Below are 19,385 nucleotides of genomic sequence, written 5' to 3' on the forward strand. Positions count from 1 at the left end.
GTTCACAGAGTTACATGGAGAAGAGAAGAGGGAGGGGGGAGTTAGAGGTGACCCGAATGAGATGAGATGGAATCAAAAGAGGAGAAAGCAAGCTAGCCAGTAATCAGTTCCTTGTGTGCACTCCACAGTCTGGACCACTCAGAGATGTTCACGGAGTTATACAGAGAAGAAAAGAGGGAAGAAGGAGACAGAGGCACCCAGGAGGATAAAAAGGAGGGAATCAAAAGAAGAGAGAGAGATCCAGCTAGTAATCAGCTCCCTAAGTGTTTTCCACCATCCGGAACACACTGGTGATTCACAGAGTTGGGTAGAGAAGAGAAGGGAGAGGTAGGAGACAGAGGCAACCTGGTGGAGAAAAAGGAGAGTCCAAATGGGAGAGAGCAGTCAAGCCAGTGATCTTACTCCCAAGTAAAAATGGGTACTGAAGATTGGGTTCTTAAAGGTACAAAATTGATAACAAATACCAAAAAGCAAAGTTTAAAAATCTAGAGTAGAGGTTGGATTTTCAAAAATATAATATTAAAGAAAAGAAGAAGAGAAAAAAAAACAAGACAAAGTAACAAAAATTATAATACATATATATATATGAAGTTTGCTTTAAAAAAAAATAGGGTCTTTTTCTTTACAAAGTAATAGTAGGTTATAAAAATGAAAATTAAAGGAGTAATAGAGGATTTAAAAATTTAAAAAAAGAATGATCATAAAAATAGTAAAAATATATCTAGGACTTTCTCCAGTGTTGTTGTGGGCAGTGTGGGGTTAGTTCATTTTCAGATAGTTCCTTGGTCCAGCTCATATTTCTCAAGACCTATAGGCCCCTTCCTATGTAGTCGGTACTAACGACAGGGTTTTAATCTATTGTACCTGTCACTTCCAAGGTGGTTCCCTCTGTTTTAGCTTCTTCTGTTTGCTGGTCTCTTCAGTGTCTGATTTCCGCCCTAACACAAGGTGGGTGATGGTGGACATTTTTTTTAGGCTCACTTGTTCAGTTGTGCTTTGGGGGGGCGGAGGCGGGGGGGAGGGACGCTTCGAATAAATAACACTGGCATGTGCTCGCAGTGTCTCAGCCACAGTGGGCCTGCCCCAGCTCACGGCACGTGTGCCCTCCCTGCCCACACTGCTCAGGCTGTAGGTTGCTCTGCCGGGAAATGTCCAAGGCCGGCCCTGGGCTGCGTGCACCTCCCAGGTCTAAGCTGCTCAGGTTCAGGCACTCGGGTAGTCCTCAGAGGTGCAGACTCTATTGGGTCTGCGTTTTGCGCCCTTCCCAGGTCTGAGCAGCTCAGGTGATGAGGTGTTTGTCGAGCATGGTTGCTGCGACTTATTGGCTCCCCCATCCCTGCCACTGGGTTTTTTGGATGTACAACTGGCGCACCTTCTCAAGCGGCTGTTGACTATCCAGAACCCCAAGAAGTCTTAGTTAGCAAAGAAGCCTGCTTTCAGTTTGGTAGGTAATGTCTCTCTGGGGCTGCGATTGCCCTCTTCCGGCTCTGGCTGCCTGTCACCGGAAGGGGATGGTCTGCAGCTGGCTAGTTCTGTTCAGTCGTTTGTTCTGTGCGCAGGCCTGGCGGTGTCTTAGGTTAGGACTTTTTGCCTTTTTTGCGGGGTAGCTATCCCACAGTCTGGTTTGCTAGCCCAAGTTAGTTCACTCAGATTGCCCTCGGGGCATTCAGGCCCAGTCCTTACTCTAAGCAATGCAGCCCGTGCCTCTCTGCCCCGCCCCCACTTGCTAGTGGGGGATGCGGGCGTCTGTGCTGCTTCTCTGCTGGAAGTTACCGTTGGGCATGTAATCTGTGGGTTTTAATTATTTATTTAGTTTTCCTCCCAGTTATGTTGCCCTCTGAGGTTCCAAGGCTTGCCATAGACTCAGCAGTGAGAATGTTTCCTCGTGTTTGGAAACCTCTCTTTTTAAGACTCCTTTCACGGGATGGAGCTCTGTCCCTACCTCTTTTGTCTCTTTTCTTTGTCTTTTATACTTTTTCCTACCTCCTTTTGAAGACAATGGGATGCTTTTCTGGCTGCCTGATGTCCTCTGCCAGCATTCAGAAGTTGTTTTGTGGAATTTACTCAGCGTTGAAATGTTCTTTTGATGAATTTGTGGGGGAGAAAGTGGTCTCCCTGTCCTATTCCTCCACCATCTTAGGACCACCTCCACTATCTTTTAAAGTTCATTTCCATCACTGTCCAACCTCATTTCTTTTTTAAAACCATTTATTTATGTATTTGGCTGCACTGGAGCTCAGTTGCAGCACTCATGATCTTTGAGCTTCATTGTGGCATGTGGGATCTTTAGCTGCAGCGTGAGAACTCTTAGTTGTGGCATGTGGGCTCTAGTTCCCTGACCAGGGATCAGACCACTTGCATTGGGAACACAGAGCCTTAGCCACTGGATCACCAGGGAAGTCTCCTAACCTCATTTCTGACTGACATGCTTTTAATCTATGCTCGTATATTCAGTCATGTTATATCCACACTTATGAGCCTTTAAAACAGTGTCTTCTTCTTCTTCAAAAAAAAAAACTTTTTATTTTGTATAGAGTATAACTGATTAACAATGTTTTGATAGTTTCAGGTGAACTGCAAAGGGACTCAGCCACATACATGTATCCATTCTCCCCCAACACCCACTCCTATCCAGACCACCACAAACATTGAGTAGAGTTGCTTGTGCTATACAGTAGGTCTTTGTTGGTTATTCATTTAAAATATAGCAGTGTGTACATGTCCATCCCAAACTCTCTAACTATCCTTTCGCCCCATCCCTCCCACTGGCTACTATAAGTTAGTTCTCTAAGTCTAAAACTGTCTTTTTAAGATGACTTTGATCTTTTGCTCTGGTCTATTGTGAATTGACCTTAATTCTTGACTCTTATTTCCCTGTCCCCCAAATTTATGAAGTTCAAGAGACACCTAACTTATTATATTCTGACAATACCTTATTATGCCAGAAGTCTCCCATGTAGAAAAAAAATGACAAGAAAATCCATTACTCTCTTCATATCAGCTGTGCCAGATTCTTTTCTAAATGCTGCCAATTCAGTGATAAACAGATAGACAAAGACCAAAACCTCATGAGGCTCACATTCTAGTTGAAAACAAACAAAGAAATGAGAGAATAAATAGTTATTTAAGATATTCTCATCTGGTGATAAAGTGAAAATAAAATTTAAAATTCCTACTGAAATACGGTAAATGAAGAGAAAACTGTTACCTCTGAGAGATTTTCAATTCTACCTTACCTGGTCCCAAGATGATAAGAAAGATCATGATCAAAGTAGAAAAATTAAAAAAGGTCGGGGGGGGGGCCCACTTAAAAAAAAAAAAAAGCCAGAAAAATATGAGAGCAGAGATCTTGGAAATTCACAAACCCATGATAATGAGGACAAGACCTGCGAGGTTCTGCAGTCCCAGAAATCTATGCCCATGAATTTTCTCCCCGCTGGCACTGCTTGCATTTGTGACAGTTTCCTCAGGATCTATGGCCTTAAATGATGCATGGAGAAGGGGCAGAAACGGAATTACTCCTTTGTGCCATACTGGAATGTAATGTCTTGCAGCAGTGCCCCAGATTTTTACTTCGGGCCTTGCAAAAGTAATCTCTCTTCATGAGGGGTGGGCAAAAATGGAAGTAAGAAAGACCTGAGGGCCTGAAAAGAGAACCATCATACTTAGCCAAAGAAAAACGGAAGTGGCAACCAGCAGTGATTTTGATTGTTGTAGCATGTATCATTTATTGAGGACCCTCTATGTCTCCTGTACCAAAGAGGCATTTGCATATTTTACCCAAATAAACCCAAAGACCCAGTGTAACCCAGTTTCCAGGCAAAAGCACATTCAGAGAAATGCAATCTGGTATTCAAAAGAAATTTTAAAATAGTTCCATTCACTACTTGCATTTGAAATCAACCCCTTAATATTTCCTTTCGTCTCTTCTCTATTCTCATATTCCCTCTGCAGTTCTGCAGTCTCTTATCCCAGTCTTACCTTTCATTTCTGCATAGAATTCACTGAAAATCCACTACCACTGGGACAGACTCTGGTCTCTTCTTTTTCTTCCCCTCTTTTGCCCATTTTTCTGGTTCTCCATCTCTAACCGTTTTCCTGATTCTAAATCACAAACATCCAAAAAGTCAGACAAGCAAGCCAGAAATCATCTTACAAGAAGGGAAATGAGTGGGACTTCTCTGATGGTCCAGTGGTAAAGATTTCACCTTCCAATGCAGGAGGTGAGGGTTCAATTCCTGGTTGGGGAGCTAAGATCCCATATGCCTTGCAGCCAAAAAACCAAAGTATACAACAAAAGCAGTGTTGCAACAAATTCAGTAAAGACTTTAAAAATGGTCCACGTTAAAAAAAAAAAAAAAAAAGACAGGGAATGGGTGAAATAGGAAAGACAAAGACAATGTTCATTGAGTATTCATTGGAAGGACTGTTGTTGAAGCTGAAGCTCCAATAATTTGGCGACCTGATGCAAAGAGCCAACTCATTGGAAAAGACCCTGATGCTGGAAAGATTGAGGGCAGGAGTAGAAGGGGGCAACATCAGATGAGATGGTTGGATGGCATCATTGACTCAATAGATATGAGTTTAAGCACACTCCAGGAGATAGTGAAGGACAGGGGAGCCTGGATTGCTGCAGTGCATGGGGTAGCAAAGAGTCGGACACAACTTAGCAACTGAACAACAACATATATGGTTAAAGGAATTGCGTGATCTGGACTTTTCAGGCATTTTAATGGCTGTCTCACAGTGGGGAGTTTTAAAGCAAAAAGCTTGATTTCAACTACATATTTTAGCAAGAAAACTCTGGCAGGCTATCAGAGTAGATTAGACCAGAGAAAAGGAGACCTCTGTCGATCCAACAAGTGATTGTGAACTTGAACTAAGAGTGGGGACAGCAGGAGGATTTCAAGGGGACTATCAAGGATGGACGAGCCTGGTAATGACAGTGAGAAAGCTTCCAGTGTCTGGTGAGGGCGGCTGTGTAGATGGTGAGGCTGTGGAAAGCACTGGAGGGTTGAGGGTATGACTCATGAGGAAGGGTGTGCCTTAATAATTCTCGATATGTGGTCAGTGGTTCAGGAGGAGGATCTGGAATGCTAGAGGCTGAATGAGAAGCCATTGGGCTTGGAGGTTCCTATCTCCTGCAACCAGCCACCCGCGCTTGCTCCTCCAGGGCCCAAAACTCTTGACAACATTGATCGGAATCTCAGTTCAGAGCACTGAGTGCTGAAACACTAGCAAAAAGGTAAAAGAGTTTTTGTCTGAATAAATAAGGAGGTGATATACAGTGGCTGCTGGAAAGATAATGGCTTTACGTGGCAGTACATAGAATCTGGTAGAAATTAAAACGTAGGGCAGTAGTTTAGAGTCATAGCCAAACGACTCAAGATAGTAGTAAATATAATAGAAGTCAAAGAAATTGGAAAACCAAGATTCCATTTTAGGATGAATTTTTTCCCATAAAATAAATTAGTTTTCCTGTTTTGTGTATATGAGAAGATTCAGAAAATGATTAAAAAAAAATGGAAAGAAAGAGAAAACGATAAAACATGGTTTTTATACAAAGAATGCAGATATAAACATTTTAGAATGTTTTTCCTCCAGTCTATTTTACTACGTGTAAGTTTCTTTTATTGTATAGTTGAGAATATACCTTTCTTTGTATTTTGCTTTTCGGCTTAATATTATAACAAAAGCAATTTTTGCAAGAATATACAGGATAATTCACTCAACAGAAAAATTAGTCTTAAAATGGACCATTTCACGTGGAAGACTTTATCACATTATAAAAGGAATATTTAAAAAAAAACAATGGGAAAGGAAAAGTTTACCAGTAAATAGTGTTAGAAAATTGATTAACAATTTGAAAAAAGCATTTATTTAAGTCCCTATCTTCTCCCACTAAAACGAATTACTGGTAGATTTTTTAAAATCAAATAAGAAAACTAGAGCAAATATAATTAAATATTTATTGGACTTCTGGAGAAACAAGACTACCTCCTTCCTAAGCTAAGACTTGGTAGAATAAATCAAATATAAACTAAGAATTAATATCCTTTTCCCTTTGAGAACTCAATCAATAAGAAAATCATTAAATTCCTAATGATAAAATGGTAAAGGCCATAAACAGACAAGAGAGTCAACTAGTCAACAAACAGGAAAATGTGTGACTCCAGTAATAATCGAAGAAATGTAAACTGAACACAATGTCACCTTATTTTCTTTTTCACCCATTAAATTAGCGAGCTTCAAAAACTACTCAGGAAAGCAATCAGGAGAGGCTAGTTATGCTGTAATAACCACCACAAGAAGTGACTGAAAACAGTAATTTCCAAATGTTTTCTGTGAATTACTGCCAAATAGTAAATATTTGGGGCTTTGTGAGCCACACAGTCTCTGTGACAACTACTCAACTCTGTCATGATAGCAAAAAAAGCAACCATCAGTTCAGTTCAGTTCAGTTCAGTCGCTCAGTCGTGCCCGACTCTTTGCAACCCCATGAATCGCAGCACGCCAGGCCTCCCTGTCCATCACCAACTCCCGGAGTTCACTCAGACTCATGTCCATCGAGTCAGTGATGCCATCCAGCCATCTCATTCTCTGTCATCCCCTTCTCCTCCTGCCCCCAATCCCTCCCAGCATCAGAGTCTTTTCCAATGAGTCAACTCTTCACATGAGGTGGCCAAAGTACTGGAGTTTCAGCTTTAGCATCATTCCTTCCAAAGAACACCCAGGACCGATCTCCTTTGGAATGGACTGGTTGGATCTCCTTGCAGTCCAAGGGACTCTCAAGAGTCTTCTCCAACACATAGATAATTCATAAATGAATGGGTGTGGCTCTGTTTACTTGAAGAACAAGAAATGGCCCAGATTTGGCCTGTGGGTCATAGTTGGCCAACTCCTGGCTTAGGTTTTATGTCTCCCTGATATGGACATGTACATCACAGGTCAGCAGGGATGTTCAGTTCATCACAGACACTCAGGGATGCAGGATGCTGGGGGCTCCAAATCCAGTTCTGCCTCTACAATCACATCATCAGGGAAATTCTAGAAACTCACATGTAGGAAATTACATGCCCCCACCTAGAAGTGACATTCATTTGTTTCTATTCAGTCAGTAAGTTGTGTTGAACTCTTTGTGACCTCATGGACTGAAGCATGCCAGGCTTCCCTGTCCTTCACTATCTCCCAGAGTTTGCTGAGATTCACGTCCATTGAATTGGTGATCCCATCCAACCATCTCATCTTCTGCTGGCCTCTTCTCCTTTTGCTAAGGATGAAGGGAAGCAGGCACTGTCATGTTAGGCTGACTTTTTTAATTTGTTTATTTTTTATTGAACGATAAATGCTTTACAGAATTTTGTTGTTTTCTGTCAAACCTCAACATGAATCAGGCATACGTATACATATATCCCCTCCCTTTTGAAACTCTCCCCCATCTCCCTCCCCATCCCACCCCTCTTGGTTGATACAGAGCCATACAGCAAGTTCCCACTGGCTATCTATTTTACATATGGTAATATAAGTTTCCATGCTACTCTTTCCATACATCTCACCCTCTCCTCCCCTCTCCCCATGTCCATAAGTCTATTCTCTATGTCTGTTTCTCCACTGTTGCCCTGTAAATAAATTCTTCAGTACCATTTTTATAGACTCTGTATATATGCATTAGAATATGATATTTATCTTTCTCTTTCTGATTCACTTCACTCTGTACAATAGGTTCTAGGTTCACCCACCTCATTAGGACTGACTCAAATGCATTCCTTTTTATGGTTGAGTAATATTCCATGATGTATACGTACCGTGACTTCTTTATCCATTCATCTGTTGATGGACATCTAGGTTGCTTCCATATTCTAGCTATTGTAAATAGTGCTGCAATGGATGATGGGATACATGTGCCTTTTTCAGTTTTGGTTTCCTCAAGGTATAGGCCTAAGAGTGGGATTGCTGCATCATATGCTGGTTTTATTCCTAGTTTTTTAAAGAATCTCCATACCGTCTTCCATAGCGGCTGTATCGATTTACATTCCCACCAACAGTGAAAGAGCATTCCCCCCTCTCCACATCCTCTCCAGCATTTATTGTTTGTAGACTCTTTGATGATGGCCATTCTGACCGGTATGAGGTGATACCTCATTATAGTTTTGATTTGAATTTCTCTAATAATTTAAAATAAATTTTATTTTATATTGGAGTATAACCAACTGACAATGTTATAATAGTTTCAGGCGAACATCCAAGGGACTCACCCATACATATACATGTATCTATTCTCCCCCAAAGTCCCCTTCCTTCCAGACTGCCACATAACAATGAACAGTGCTATACCGTAGGTTCTTCTTGATTATCTATTTTAAATATAACAGTGTGCACACGTCAGCCCCAAACTCCCCAACTCCCTTCTTTGTTTAGCTGACTTTCAATGGTCATCTGTATGCAGTAGCATTGCTTGGCATAGCAAATAAAAACACAGGACACCCTGTAAACTTCAAATTTCAAATAAATAACACATAATATTTTTTGAGTAGACATATCCCACCCACCCCTTTCTGCCAACTTGCATTAGGTGTACTATGTCTGCCATATTGTGACCATGAGACAACAAACCATCATGCTGAGGACATGGGAGTGAAACAGTAGCAAGAGTCCAGGTTTCTAAAATGACTCATACTGAGTTCTGACTTTGTGCTGGGCACATGCATCCTGCATGAGAGTGATTGTTTTCATTTTACAGGAAACAGAGGCTAACAGAGTTCAAGTAACTCGCACAAATCACAAATGTGGCAAATGGTGGGTCAGAGACTGCATTCTTAGTCTCCATGCTATATGGATTCCCTACTATGCTATAAAACAGAAGGTCAAACTAAACATATAACTACCACGTGTGTGCTCAGTCACTCAGTCATGTCAGACTCTTTGCGACTCCACAGACTGCAGCCTGCCAGGCTCCTCTGTCCATGGAATTTTTCAGGCAATAATACTGGGGGCAGGCTGCCATTTCCTACTTCAAGGGATCTTTCCAATCCATGGATTAAACCCACATCTCTCATGTCTCTTGTGTTGCCATGCAGATTCTTTACCACTGCCCCACCTGGGAAGCCCAGTGATCCAGCAATCCCACTACTGGACATATACCCTGAGAAAACCAACCTTCAAAAAGATGCACGCACCCCAGTGTTCACTGCAGCACTATTTACAATAGCCAGAACATGGAAGTACCTAAATGTCCAATGACAGATCAGTGGATAAAGAAGATGTGGTACATATATACAATGGGATGTTACTCAACCATAGAAAGAAATGAAATTGGGTCATTTGTAGCGATGTGGATGAACCTAGAGAGAGTCATGCAAAGTGACAGAAAGAGAGAGACAGATATTGTATATTAACACATGCATGTGGAATTTAGAAAATGGTGCAGATGAACCTATTTCCAAGGCAAGAATAGTGACACAGATGTAAAGAACAGACGTCTGGATATGGGGGAGGGGGGAGGGATGAATTAAGAGAGTAGCATTGACATACATACACTACTATGTGTAAAATAGATAGCTAGTGGGAAGCTGCTGTATAGCACAGGGAGCTCAGCTCAGTGCTCTGTGATGACCTAGAGGGGTGGGATGGGGGATGGGATAGGGGATTGAAGGGAGGCTTAAAAGGGAGGGGATATGTGTACACATATAGCTAGTCACATTGTTGTACAGCAGAAACTAACACAGCATTATAAAGCAACTATACCTCAATTTAAAAAATTAAAACATTGGCTATAACAATTTGAGAAAAAGAAGTCTTTCAATAAAGTCTAAGAGTCATTTAGTTTTTCCAGTGGGAGTATATGCCCATGGAGCCACAGCTCCTGTAAGTATCAGGGCTTGGATCTTAATCAAATCTGTCTACTGCTAAAATCCTTGAGGATTCCACGAGACCAGCATCTATGGTCCCTGGGTTGGCCATAAGGGACTCAACAGCCACATCACAAGGCAGAGGAAATCTGGTTTAAGAAGGGACCTCAGGATGCTGAAGTCAGGCTCCTAAAGCAATGTGGGCATCATCTGAACATGGAAATGTCTGGTGAGAGATGGAGTATTTCCTGCCATATCAGTAAACAAGGATGTCACAATCATCGGCTATTGCAGCCCTCCAGTGTGAGCCAGTGAGATTGAAGGAACTCAAGAAGGAAAAGAACATCTGCTATCTATTCATCAGGCTGCAGCCACTCCCCACAGTGAGCCCCAGGGAAACTCAGGATGAGAATACACAGGATACTGGCCCCAGTTAGCTGAGGTGCTGTCAAAGGAATGATCTCAGTGAGCCCAGATGTTTCCATCTTCCCATACAAAGAACTTGAGATATCTGGTTTTCTTTAATTAACAATAATCTGGAGATCAGCCCTGGGATTTCTTTGGAAGGAATGATGCTAAAGCTGAAACTCCAGTACATTGGCCACCTCATGTGAAGAGTTGACTCATTGGAAAAGACACTGATGCTGGGAGGGATTGGGGGCAGGAGGAGAAGGGGACGACCAAGGATGAGATGGCTGGATGGCATCACTGACTCGATGGACATGAGTCTGAGTGAACTCCAGGAGTTGGTGATGGACAGGGAGGCCTGGTGTGCTGCGATTCATGGGGTTGCAAAGAGTCGGACACGACTGAACAACTGTACTGAACTGAACTAACTGAATCTTTTGATGTTCAGATCACCTGCCCTTCCTTGTAAAACTTCTATATAACCTGACTCCTCTCCAACTCACCTCCTGGCTGCAGTTCTCTCAAGGTAATCTGAGATGCTGTCTCCCAGGCTTGAAGTCCTAAAAATTCCCACCAAGTAAAACATAACCCTCAGTTTTTAGGTTGTGAGTATTTTTTAAGTCAACACTGGGAGTATCTGAGCAACAGCCTCTTGATTCCTTGAGGACTTTTGCAATGTGTCCTTGCAAATCCTAACCACAGAGAGGGTGTCTCCTTTCAAATGCTCCTCATCCTCCTTTTCTCCTCCTTTTCCTCCTCTTTGTACATCTTTGGCTCAGAGAACCAGAAAGGCAACAGCACAGAGAGAAGAAACTTGATCTCCAAGAATCTCAGGAAAGAGCATGGTTTTGGATGACCCACTGGGGAGTGCTTCAACTTCCCTGAGAGAAATGACCAAGTGCCAGTTTTGGTCATTTGGTCAGACCAAATGACCCTGAGAGGAACCTGGGGCAAGGGTCCCTAGCTTCAAAGCCCAAGAAACAGCAGCATCACAGCACCCCAGCCTTCTCTGTGACCCACCCAGACTTGTCCCCTTCAAAGAGACAAACTGTATAGGAAAACACCTGGGCTTTCCCCATGGCTCAGTGGTAAAGAATCTGCTTGCTGATGCAGGAGATGTGGGTTTGACCCTTGGGACTGGAAGATTCCCTGGAGGAGAAAAGGGCTACTCAGTCCGGTATTCTTGATTGGGAAATCCCATAGACAGAGGAGCCTAGCAGGCTACAGTCCATGGGGTCACACAGAGTCGACACGACTTAGTGACTAAACAAGAGGAAAACATGTGCGTTCTTAGTACAGCCTCTTTTTATTCTAAGCAGGACAACTTCATCTTGAACTGGTTTCTGAGGGAAGTCAGGCACAGCGAGGGTAGGGGAGGGTGGATCAGGGGGAGGGGACCTTAACATGCCCAAGGGCTTCTTGTTGTGAGGTTGGCAATTATTTCCGAACAAAGTATGAAAAGTCACACACTGAAGATAAGGGAAAATGCATTTCATTCATAACCAAATTAAAATGCTTAGAACTCTATGAGTAATATCAGACTGGTCTCTCTCTTTTTATTCTCCTAATTTAACCATCTGGAATTCTTTAAAGACTGCCATCCTATTCAGCATTTAGAAATGAAGGACTTGACTTTAAATGGAAAATCTACATTTCCTTTTGAAGTGAGAACTCAAGTTCTCCTATTCTGCACAAATCACAAAATATGTATGCTTAGCAATGGTAAAGGATAACTCCAGAAAAATTCATTTCACACATGATGGAAGACATGCAGATGTGATGAACTGACTGCAAAACCTGAAAAACACATCTCCTCTTCAGGGTCTCGAGATGCAGGAGATGCAAGAGATGTGGATTCAATCCCTGGGTCGAGAAGATCCCCTGGAGAAGGGAACGGCAATCCACTCCAGTATTCTTGCCTGAAGAATGTCATGGACAGAGGAGCCTAGTGGGCTACTGTCCATGGCGCCGCAGAGTAGGACACGACTGAGCATGCACAATGCAGAGAAAGAGTCAGTCCTCTAGGACCTCAGAATGTGACGTAGTCACATATCCCTTTACTGTGACAATTAAGCTAAAGTTAGGTGATTAGAATGGACCCCCAGTCCAATGACTGGTGTCCTGATTAAGAGGAGAAAATTAGAGACAGACACAGAGAGGATGCCAGGTGAAAGTAAAGGCAGAGACTGGAGCAATCCTTCACCAAGCAAAGACCACCAAAGACTGCAAACAAACCATCAGGAGCCAGGGGAGAAGCATGAAAAAGATGCTCTTTTATAGCCCCCAGAAGGAACAGACTCTGCCTAGACCTTGCTCTCAGACGTCCAGCCATTACAATTATGAGAATCAGTTTCTGTTGTTTAAGCCCATCCTGATTGTGGTTCTTCGCTGGGGCAGCTGTAGCAAACTAATATGATGTATGTGTAGCTGTAGCACTTCCCAGGTGGCACTAGTGGTAAAGAAACTGCCTACCAATGCATGGACATAAGAGACTTGGGTTTGATCCCTGGTTCGGGAAGATCCCTTGGAGGAGAGCATGGCAACCCACTCCAGTATTCTTGCCTGGAGAATCCCCATGGACAGAGGAGTATGGCGGGCTACAGTCCACGGGGTCGCAAAGAGCTGTAAATGACTGAAGCAACCTGGCACACATGCATCCATGCAGTATGATGATAATACAGTTGTAGAAAGACTCTCTCTCCATAAACTGCAACTGTATGCTTCTTTTCTTGATTTCTTAGGAGGATTGTGAGTATTTGCATCTGGAAGAGATCATCATTTTTAGTCCTCTATAAATAAACTAACAAATGATTCCCTTCATCACACTCTGCCTGGTGCTCCTTCACTCATTCATCAGCACCCACAGCTGGAGAGCAGCCCACACCCCCACCTCCATCCCCCCCAACCTGCAGGATCTGTGTAAGCTGTGGATCTGAAGCCTCAGGGTAATCATCAGGTCTGGAAAAAATACTAGACCTCACAGGTAGCTCCCACTTGAGCCTCAGTCAGTCTGCTTCAGCTTGTATTCTGGCTTGTATTCCTGAGTTTTCCTTCTGTTACCTGCCCACACCCAAGCCCACTTCTGGAGTCCTACCCTTTCCTTTACAAGCTCCTCCCATCACAGTGGCCGAATCTGCCAGATGCTTAACCAACCAGCTAGACTCTCCTGCTACCAATTTATCTAGACAGTTGTCTGCCATTATCACCCAGAATCTGCTGTAACCTTGGAAATCCAGCTCAAATTCACATCTCAGACTGGCTGCTGGAAGGAAGGATGCTCTGGACAGGAGATCTGGAAGGCACTTTGACAGGACTTGGCTGGTTAATTTTTTTTTTTTTTTGAGATGAAAAGAATGGATTTTATGTCAGCATAGTTTTCACATGAATTCTTTATACCATACAAACTGTCCTGCTTAATATCATTTTCTTCTCAAGGCTGTCTGAGTGCCCCTGGGATGGTAGATTGTCTAGGACTCTGGCTTAGGAATCACATCTCTGGGACCTGGATGGTACTAGAAGAGGGAGGGACTCACACTTAACTCAGTGCTTGGCATACATTTGAGTCAAAAGAGCCCTGGGGGAGCTCATCTCTGGCTCTGGGATGACCTAAAGAGGTGGGGAGGGCAGCTCAGAAAGGAGGGGATATCTGTATACCTACAGGCTTTCCTGGTGGCTCAGATGGTAAAGAATCTGCCTGCAATGCAAGGGACGTGTATTCAACCCTTGGGTTTGAAAGATCCCCTGGAGAAGGACATGGCAACCCACTCCAATATTCTTGCCTGGAGAATCCAATGGACAGAGGAGACTGGTGAGCTACAGTCCATGGGATTACAAAAAGTTGGACATAACTGAGCAACTAACACTTAATAGCTGATTCAGTTTGTTATACAGCAGAAACTAACACATTGTTGTAAAGGAATTGTTCTCCAATTAATTTTTTTTAATGAGAATTTAAAAATTAAAAAAAAGAGCCCTGGGATTAGGTTGCTCTGGAATTGCAGCCCAAAGACATCAAATGGAAAAAGGAGGCAGGCAAAGTAAAGTCAGGTCTAAAAAGTTTGGGATTGGCATGTACACACTACCATATTTAAAATGAACAACCAACAGATTCCTACTGTATAGCACAGAGAACGCTGCTCAGTGTTACGTGGCAGCCTGGGTGGAAGGGGAGTTTGACAGAGAATGGATACATGTATATATATGGCTGAGTCCCTTCACTGTCCACATGAAACTATCACAACATTATTAATTGGCTATATTCCAATAAAAAATAATAAGTTAAAAAAAAATAAAGGATCTACCAGTGAAATCAGCAAGACAGGACAGAAACAGGAATGAGAATCTGCAGAGATTCTTGGGGATGCAGGTTCTAGGAAAGTGGGAGGACACCTTTACTACAGAGTCGATACATCTGCCATAGGTGGGGAGAGAAATAAAAGAGCTAACCTGGTTCACACCAAACACAACAAGACAAGGAATGCTAGCTAATGCTATAATACATAGATCCTGGACCAATAGCTTCACGGGGGAAAAAAAAGTACCATTTATGATACTTCAGTTATACTCCCCCAAAACTGAATAATAGCAAAAAAAAAAAAAAAAAAAAAATCCAGTGTGCAATTCTCCACATTTTCCTTCTTCTTCCTGCCATGGTGACCAGCGACCGACAGAAGGTGGTGAAGCCCCCGTTGATCAGCATTTCTGAATGAGATGCGGATAAAGGTTTGCCAGCCAAGTGGGATGAACTTGTAGTATAAGCAAGAAATAAACCTTTATTGTTCTAAGCAAGTGACACTGAGGCATTGTCTATTACAGCAGCGTAACCCTAACCCATCTGATTGACAAAAATCCTGAAATGTAGCATATTATCCAAAATCTCATTTAAAAAAAAAGTTAACAGTCCAAAACATAATAGAATATGAAACACAATAGTATAAAATCTTCCCATGGAATTTATGAAACATTAATGATACTGCTATTTGTTTAAATGACAGAGTAATTATCAAGTTTGTTTCAAGACAGAAACTCTCCATGACACCCATCATACCCATCACAGTGTATGCAGTTATTAGAGAAGAATTAATTAGAACATGATAAGGGGGAGATGGTAATTTTGCTTTCTATTCATTTATTGGCACACTGTTAAGCAAGTGGGAACTTAGTCTCGTGACCAGGGATGGAACCTGTGCCCCCAGCAGTGGGAGTGTGATGTCTTATAACGACTGGACCACCAGGAAAGTCCCTGGACTCGATCCTGTTTTAAGACAAATCTCTAATTAGACTTCACACCATCTCTATCCCTAAACCACACAATCCTTTAGGAAGTATACAGGGTATAAATCCTAAATAATAGAGCCTAGAAAAAGATATGCAATTAGAATACCAAGATTATAAGGAAAAAATTCTGCAGAAGTAGGTGTTCTTCTGGAGACATGCAATTTATGCCGTGTTAGGACAACATATGTTCCTTCACCTAAGAGCACACATTCCCCTGACACAAAAATAAAACAAAGGGTGGAGGAATTAACCTCAATTCAGTTCCAAATCTGGGTGGGATGCAGGAGAGGGTAAGGGTATGGTTGTGTCAAAGACAGACACTGATTTTTCATTTCCAAAATCCATTATAGACCAAAAGGCATAATTAGGACATTAACACTATAAACACAGAATGTGTTCACAATGCAGCAATATAAATATGACTGTCATATGATAAAGTTTTGTGTGGACCCGGGCAAGAGCTTGAACAAAGCATGAATAAAAATAAACAGCTTGGTCTGTTGTCAGAGCATGGGTTAATTTTTATTTTCCTTTTGTTTGGTTTCCATCAATGTTGTTCATACAACAGATAATTTGTAAGAAGCCATTAAGGTGCCTTGGTGACAACTGGAAAACCAATTATAAATTCCTGCATCTCTGAAATGAGACTGAATCAATGGTGCAGAGCGACAGCGTGGAGAAGCAGAGCCCCTGCGCTTGAACTTTTTTTGTTTCAATTTTGCCTGAATAAAAAGAAGGCTTGATTTAAAGAGAAAAGACATCTTTATCTGAGTATCATTTATCTATGTTTTATTCTAAGAACATGGCCTATTTACGGAGGATTGCTCAAATGGCCTCTAAGCCTTATCCAATGAATTTACTGCTGAGCGATTTTGTTAGGCGTTGACCTACTGTCCCAGTGCTCCAAGTTGTACCGTTAGTCACTGCTTGGGGCCAGCTGTGCTTCTCCACAGCACACTTATCATTTTGTAAATAACTTTTTAAGTTTATTTTTGGCTCTGCTGGGTCTTCGTTGCTGAGCAGGCTTTCTCTAGTTTCAGAGAGCAGTGGCTACTCTCTAGTTTCGGTGCTTGGGCTTCTAAGTGTGGTGGCTTCTCTTGTCACAGAGTGCAGACTCTAGAGCACAGGCTCAGTAGTTGTGGTGCACAGGCTTAGTTGTCCCTCAGCGTGTGGGATCTTCCTGGATCAGGGATAGAATCCATGTCTCCTGCACTGGCAGGCAGATTCTTTACCAGTGAGACACCAGATAAGCCCCACAAGGCTCTTTTGCATGCACTGCTCTAATACCTGAAATCATCATGCAATATTACCTACTCCATCATCAGTGCTTCAGCAAAGCTGGATTGATTTCTGGTCCCTGGGCAAAGTTCTCAGTGCCTGAGGTGGGGGAGGGGCCGGACTCAGAGCCAGTGAGTGGATTCCACCCGACCTCCAACGAGTGTCAGATTGCAGGTGCATCCTGGCTCATCTCCATCTGTCCTGGTGTTTCCATCCTCTCACCAGTGAATGGGTCAAGACCCCAGGATGATGGTAATCAGCACAAGGTTTTCTTCTGCCTTTAGGACTGACCCAACTGGGCCAAGGAGACTCTAGAAAAGGTTGCTGGGGGTTCTTTCTTTGGGTGTCGCTGCACCCTTAGGTGGTCTAGAACTTGGTTGCTGGCCTGAGTAAAGCAGAGTCAAGAGGAATGCAGGAAAATGGAAAGTGCACCCCTGGATCAAGTCGACCTCAAGATCACCCTACCCTCTGATTCCTAGTCATGTAGCCCTCGTTATTTCTATCTTCTGCATCATCTCAACTGACAGTTAGACCTCATCTCTGAGGGGATATACGTGTGTGTACAGCTGATTCACTTTGTTGTATAGCAAAAACTAACACAAAATTTAAAGTAACTATTGGTTGTTGTTTGGTCACTAAGTCATGCCTGACTTTCTGCAACCCCATGGGCTAGAGCATTCCAGGCTCCCCTGTCCATCACTATCTCCCAGAGTTTGCTCAAACTCATGTCCATTGAGTCATTGATGCCATCCAACCATCTCATCCGCTGCTGCCCTCTTCTCCTCCCACCCTCAGCCTTTTCCAGTGTCAGGGTCTTTTCCAATGAGTTGGCTCTTTGCATCAAGTGGTCAAAATATTGAGGCTTCAGCTTTAGCATCAGTCCTTTCAGTGAACATTCCAGGTTGCTTTCCTTTAGGACTGAGTGGTTTGATCTCCTTGCTGTCCAAGAGACTCTCAAGAGTCTTCTCCAGCACCACAGTTAGAAAGCATCAATTCTTTAGTGTTCAGCCTTCTTTATGGTCCAACTCTCACATCCATATGTGACTATTGGAAAAACAATAGCTTCTATACCCAATTTAAAAAAGAAGAAGAAAGGAGGAAAGAAAGAGAGAAAAGAAAGAAAGACAGGGTCCTCCTAGAATCTTCAGTTCCATTCAGTTCAGTTCAGTCGCTCAGTCGTGTCCAACTCTTTGCGACCCCATGAATCGCAGCACACCAGGCCTCCCTGTCCAACACCAACACCTGAAATTCACTCAGACTCACATCCATCGAGTCAGTGATGCCATCCAGCCATCTCACTCTGTCGTCCCCTTCTCCTCCTGCCCCCAATCCCTCCCAGCATCAGAGTCTTTTCCAATGAGTCAACTCTTCACATGAGGTGGCCAAAGTACTGGAATTTCAGCTTTAGCATCATTCCTTCCAAAGAACACCCAGGGCTGATCTCCTTCAGAATGGACTGGTTGGATCTCCTTGCAGTCCAAGGGACTCTCAAGAGTCTTCTCCAACACCACAATTCAAAAGCATCAATTCTTCGGCACTCAGCCTTCTTCACAGTCCAACTCTCACATCCATACATGATTACTGGAAAAATCATAGCCTTGAGTAGACGGACCTTAGTCGGCAAAGTAATGTCTCTGCTTTTGAATATGCTATCTCGGTTGGTCATAACTTTTCTTCCAAGGAGTAAGCGTCTTTTAATTTCATGGCTGCAGTCACCATCTGCAGTGATTTTGGAGCCCCCAAAAATAAAGTCTGACACTGTTTCCAATCTTAGAAGGGCCCTAACAATGGTCATTCTCACTCAGAGAGGTGTCTGATATTTGGTTTCTTCTGGAAAGCCTCTAATTATGACTGAACAAACTCAAAAGCAGCCTCTGGAAAGAGCTGTCCAAATTCTCTCTACAAATAGTTGTTTCCTATCTTAAGATAGACTCCAGACCCATCTGTGTGCTCCAGAAGTCAGCTTCCTCTTCCTGGCTTCTTCAGGCTCTGCTTAATGGCCTTCTGATTAAAGCAGTCCCAGAGTGCACCCGGCTTATATATGAGGAGAAGAAATCAGCAGGGAACACTCACCTTGTGATGCATAGAGAATGAGCTCCTCACTGAAGATGCAAATTTTGAAGGATGAAAATCTCACTTCTGAATACATAATGGTCTCTAATTAGCTCACAGGTAATTAGAGCAATTGCCAGGGGCCAGCACACTCCTAGAAGCTGTGTGCCTAGGGGTTTTCCCTAGGGAACATAACTCACATGGTCAAAATTCCCTTTCTGCAAAGATGACGTTTTCCCACACATTAACATTGAACCAATGTTGGTTGTATGTGGTAAAAAATGTTTCTGTTTATGGCCTTCTTTATAACTCATTCCCAGGAGGATCTCAGCTCTACACTTAGTGCAGTAATGAGTGAAGTCAGGCTGACAAAGATGAGAGACATAGAGGGGAGTAAAATTTGCCACACGAGGACTTTCCCTGGTGGTCCATTGGTTAAGAATACAACTGTCAATCCAGGGGACATAGGTTCCATCCCTGGTCGAGGAAGATTCCACAGGCCTTGAGGCAACTAACCCCGTG

The 19,385-nt window shown here is 42.9% G+C and overlaps 1 pseudogene; it reads right to left on the reverse strand.

Annotated features, from left to right (window-relative positions):
• Nucleotides 1-18,960, reverse strand: part of LOC128066457 (AKT-interacting protein-like) — a 76,334-nt pseudogene extending 57,374 nt beyond the window's left edge.
• Between the last annotated feature and the right edge of the window lie 425 nt (nt 18,961-19,385).

The sequence above is a fragment of the Budorcas taxicolor genome, chromosome 21, assembly GCF_023091745.1.
Source record: "Budorcas taxicolor isolate Tak-1 chromosome 21, Takin1.1, whole genome shotgun sequence".
Lineage (NCBI taxonomy): Eukaryota > Metazoa > Chordata > Mammalia > Artiodactyla > Bovidae > Budorcas > Budorcas taxicolor.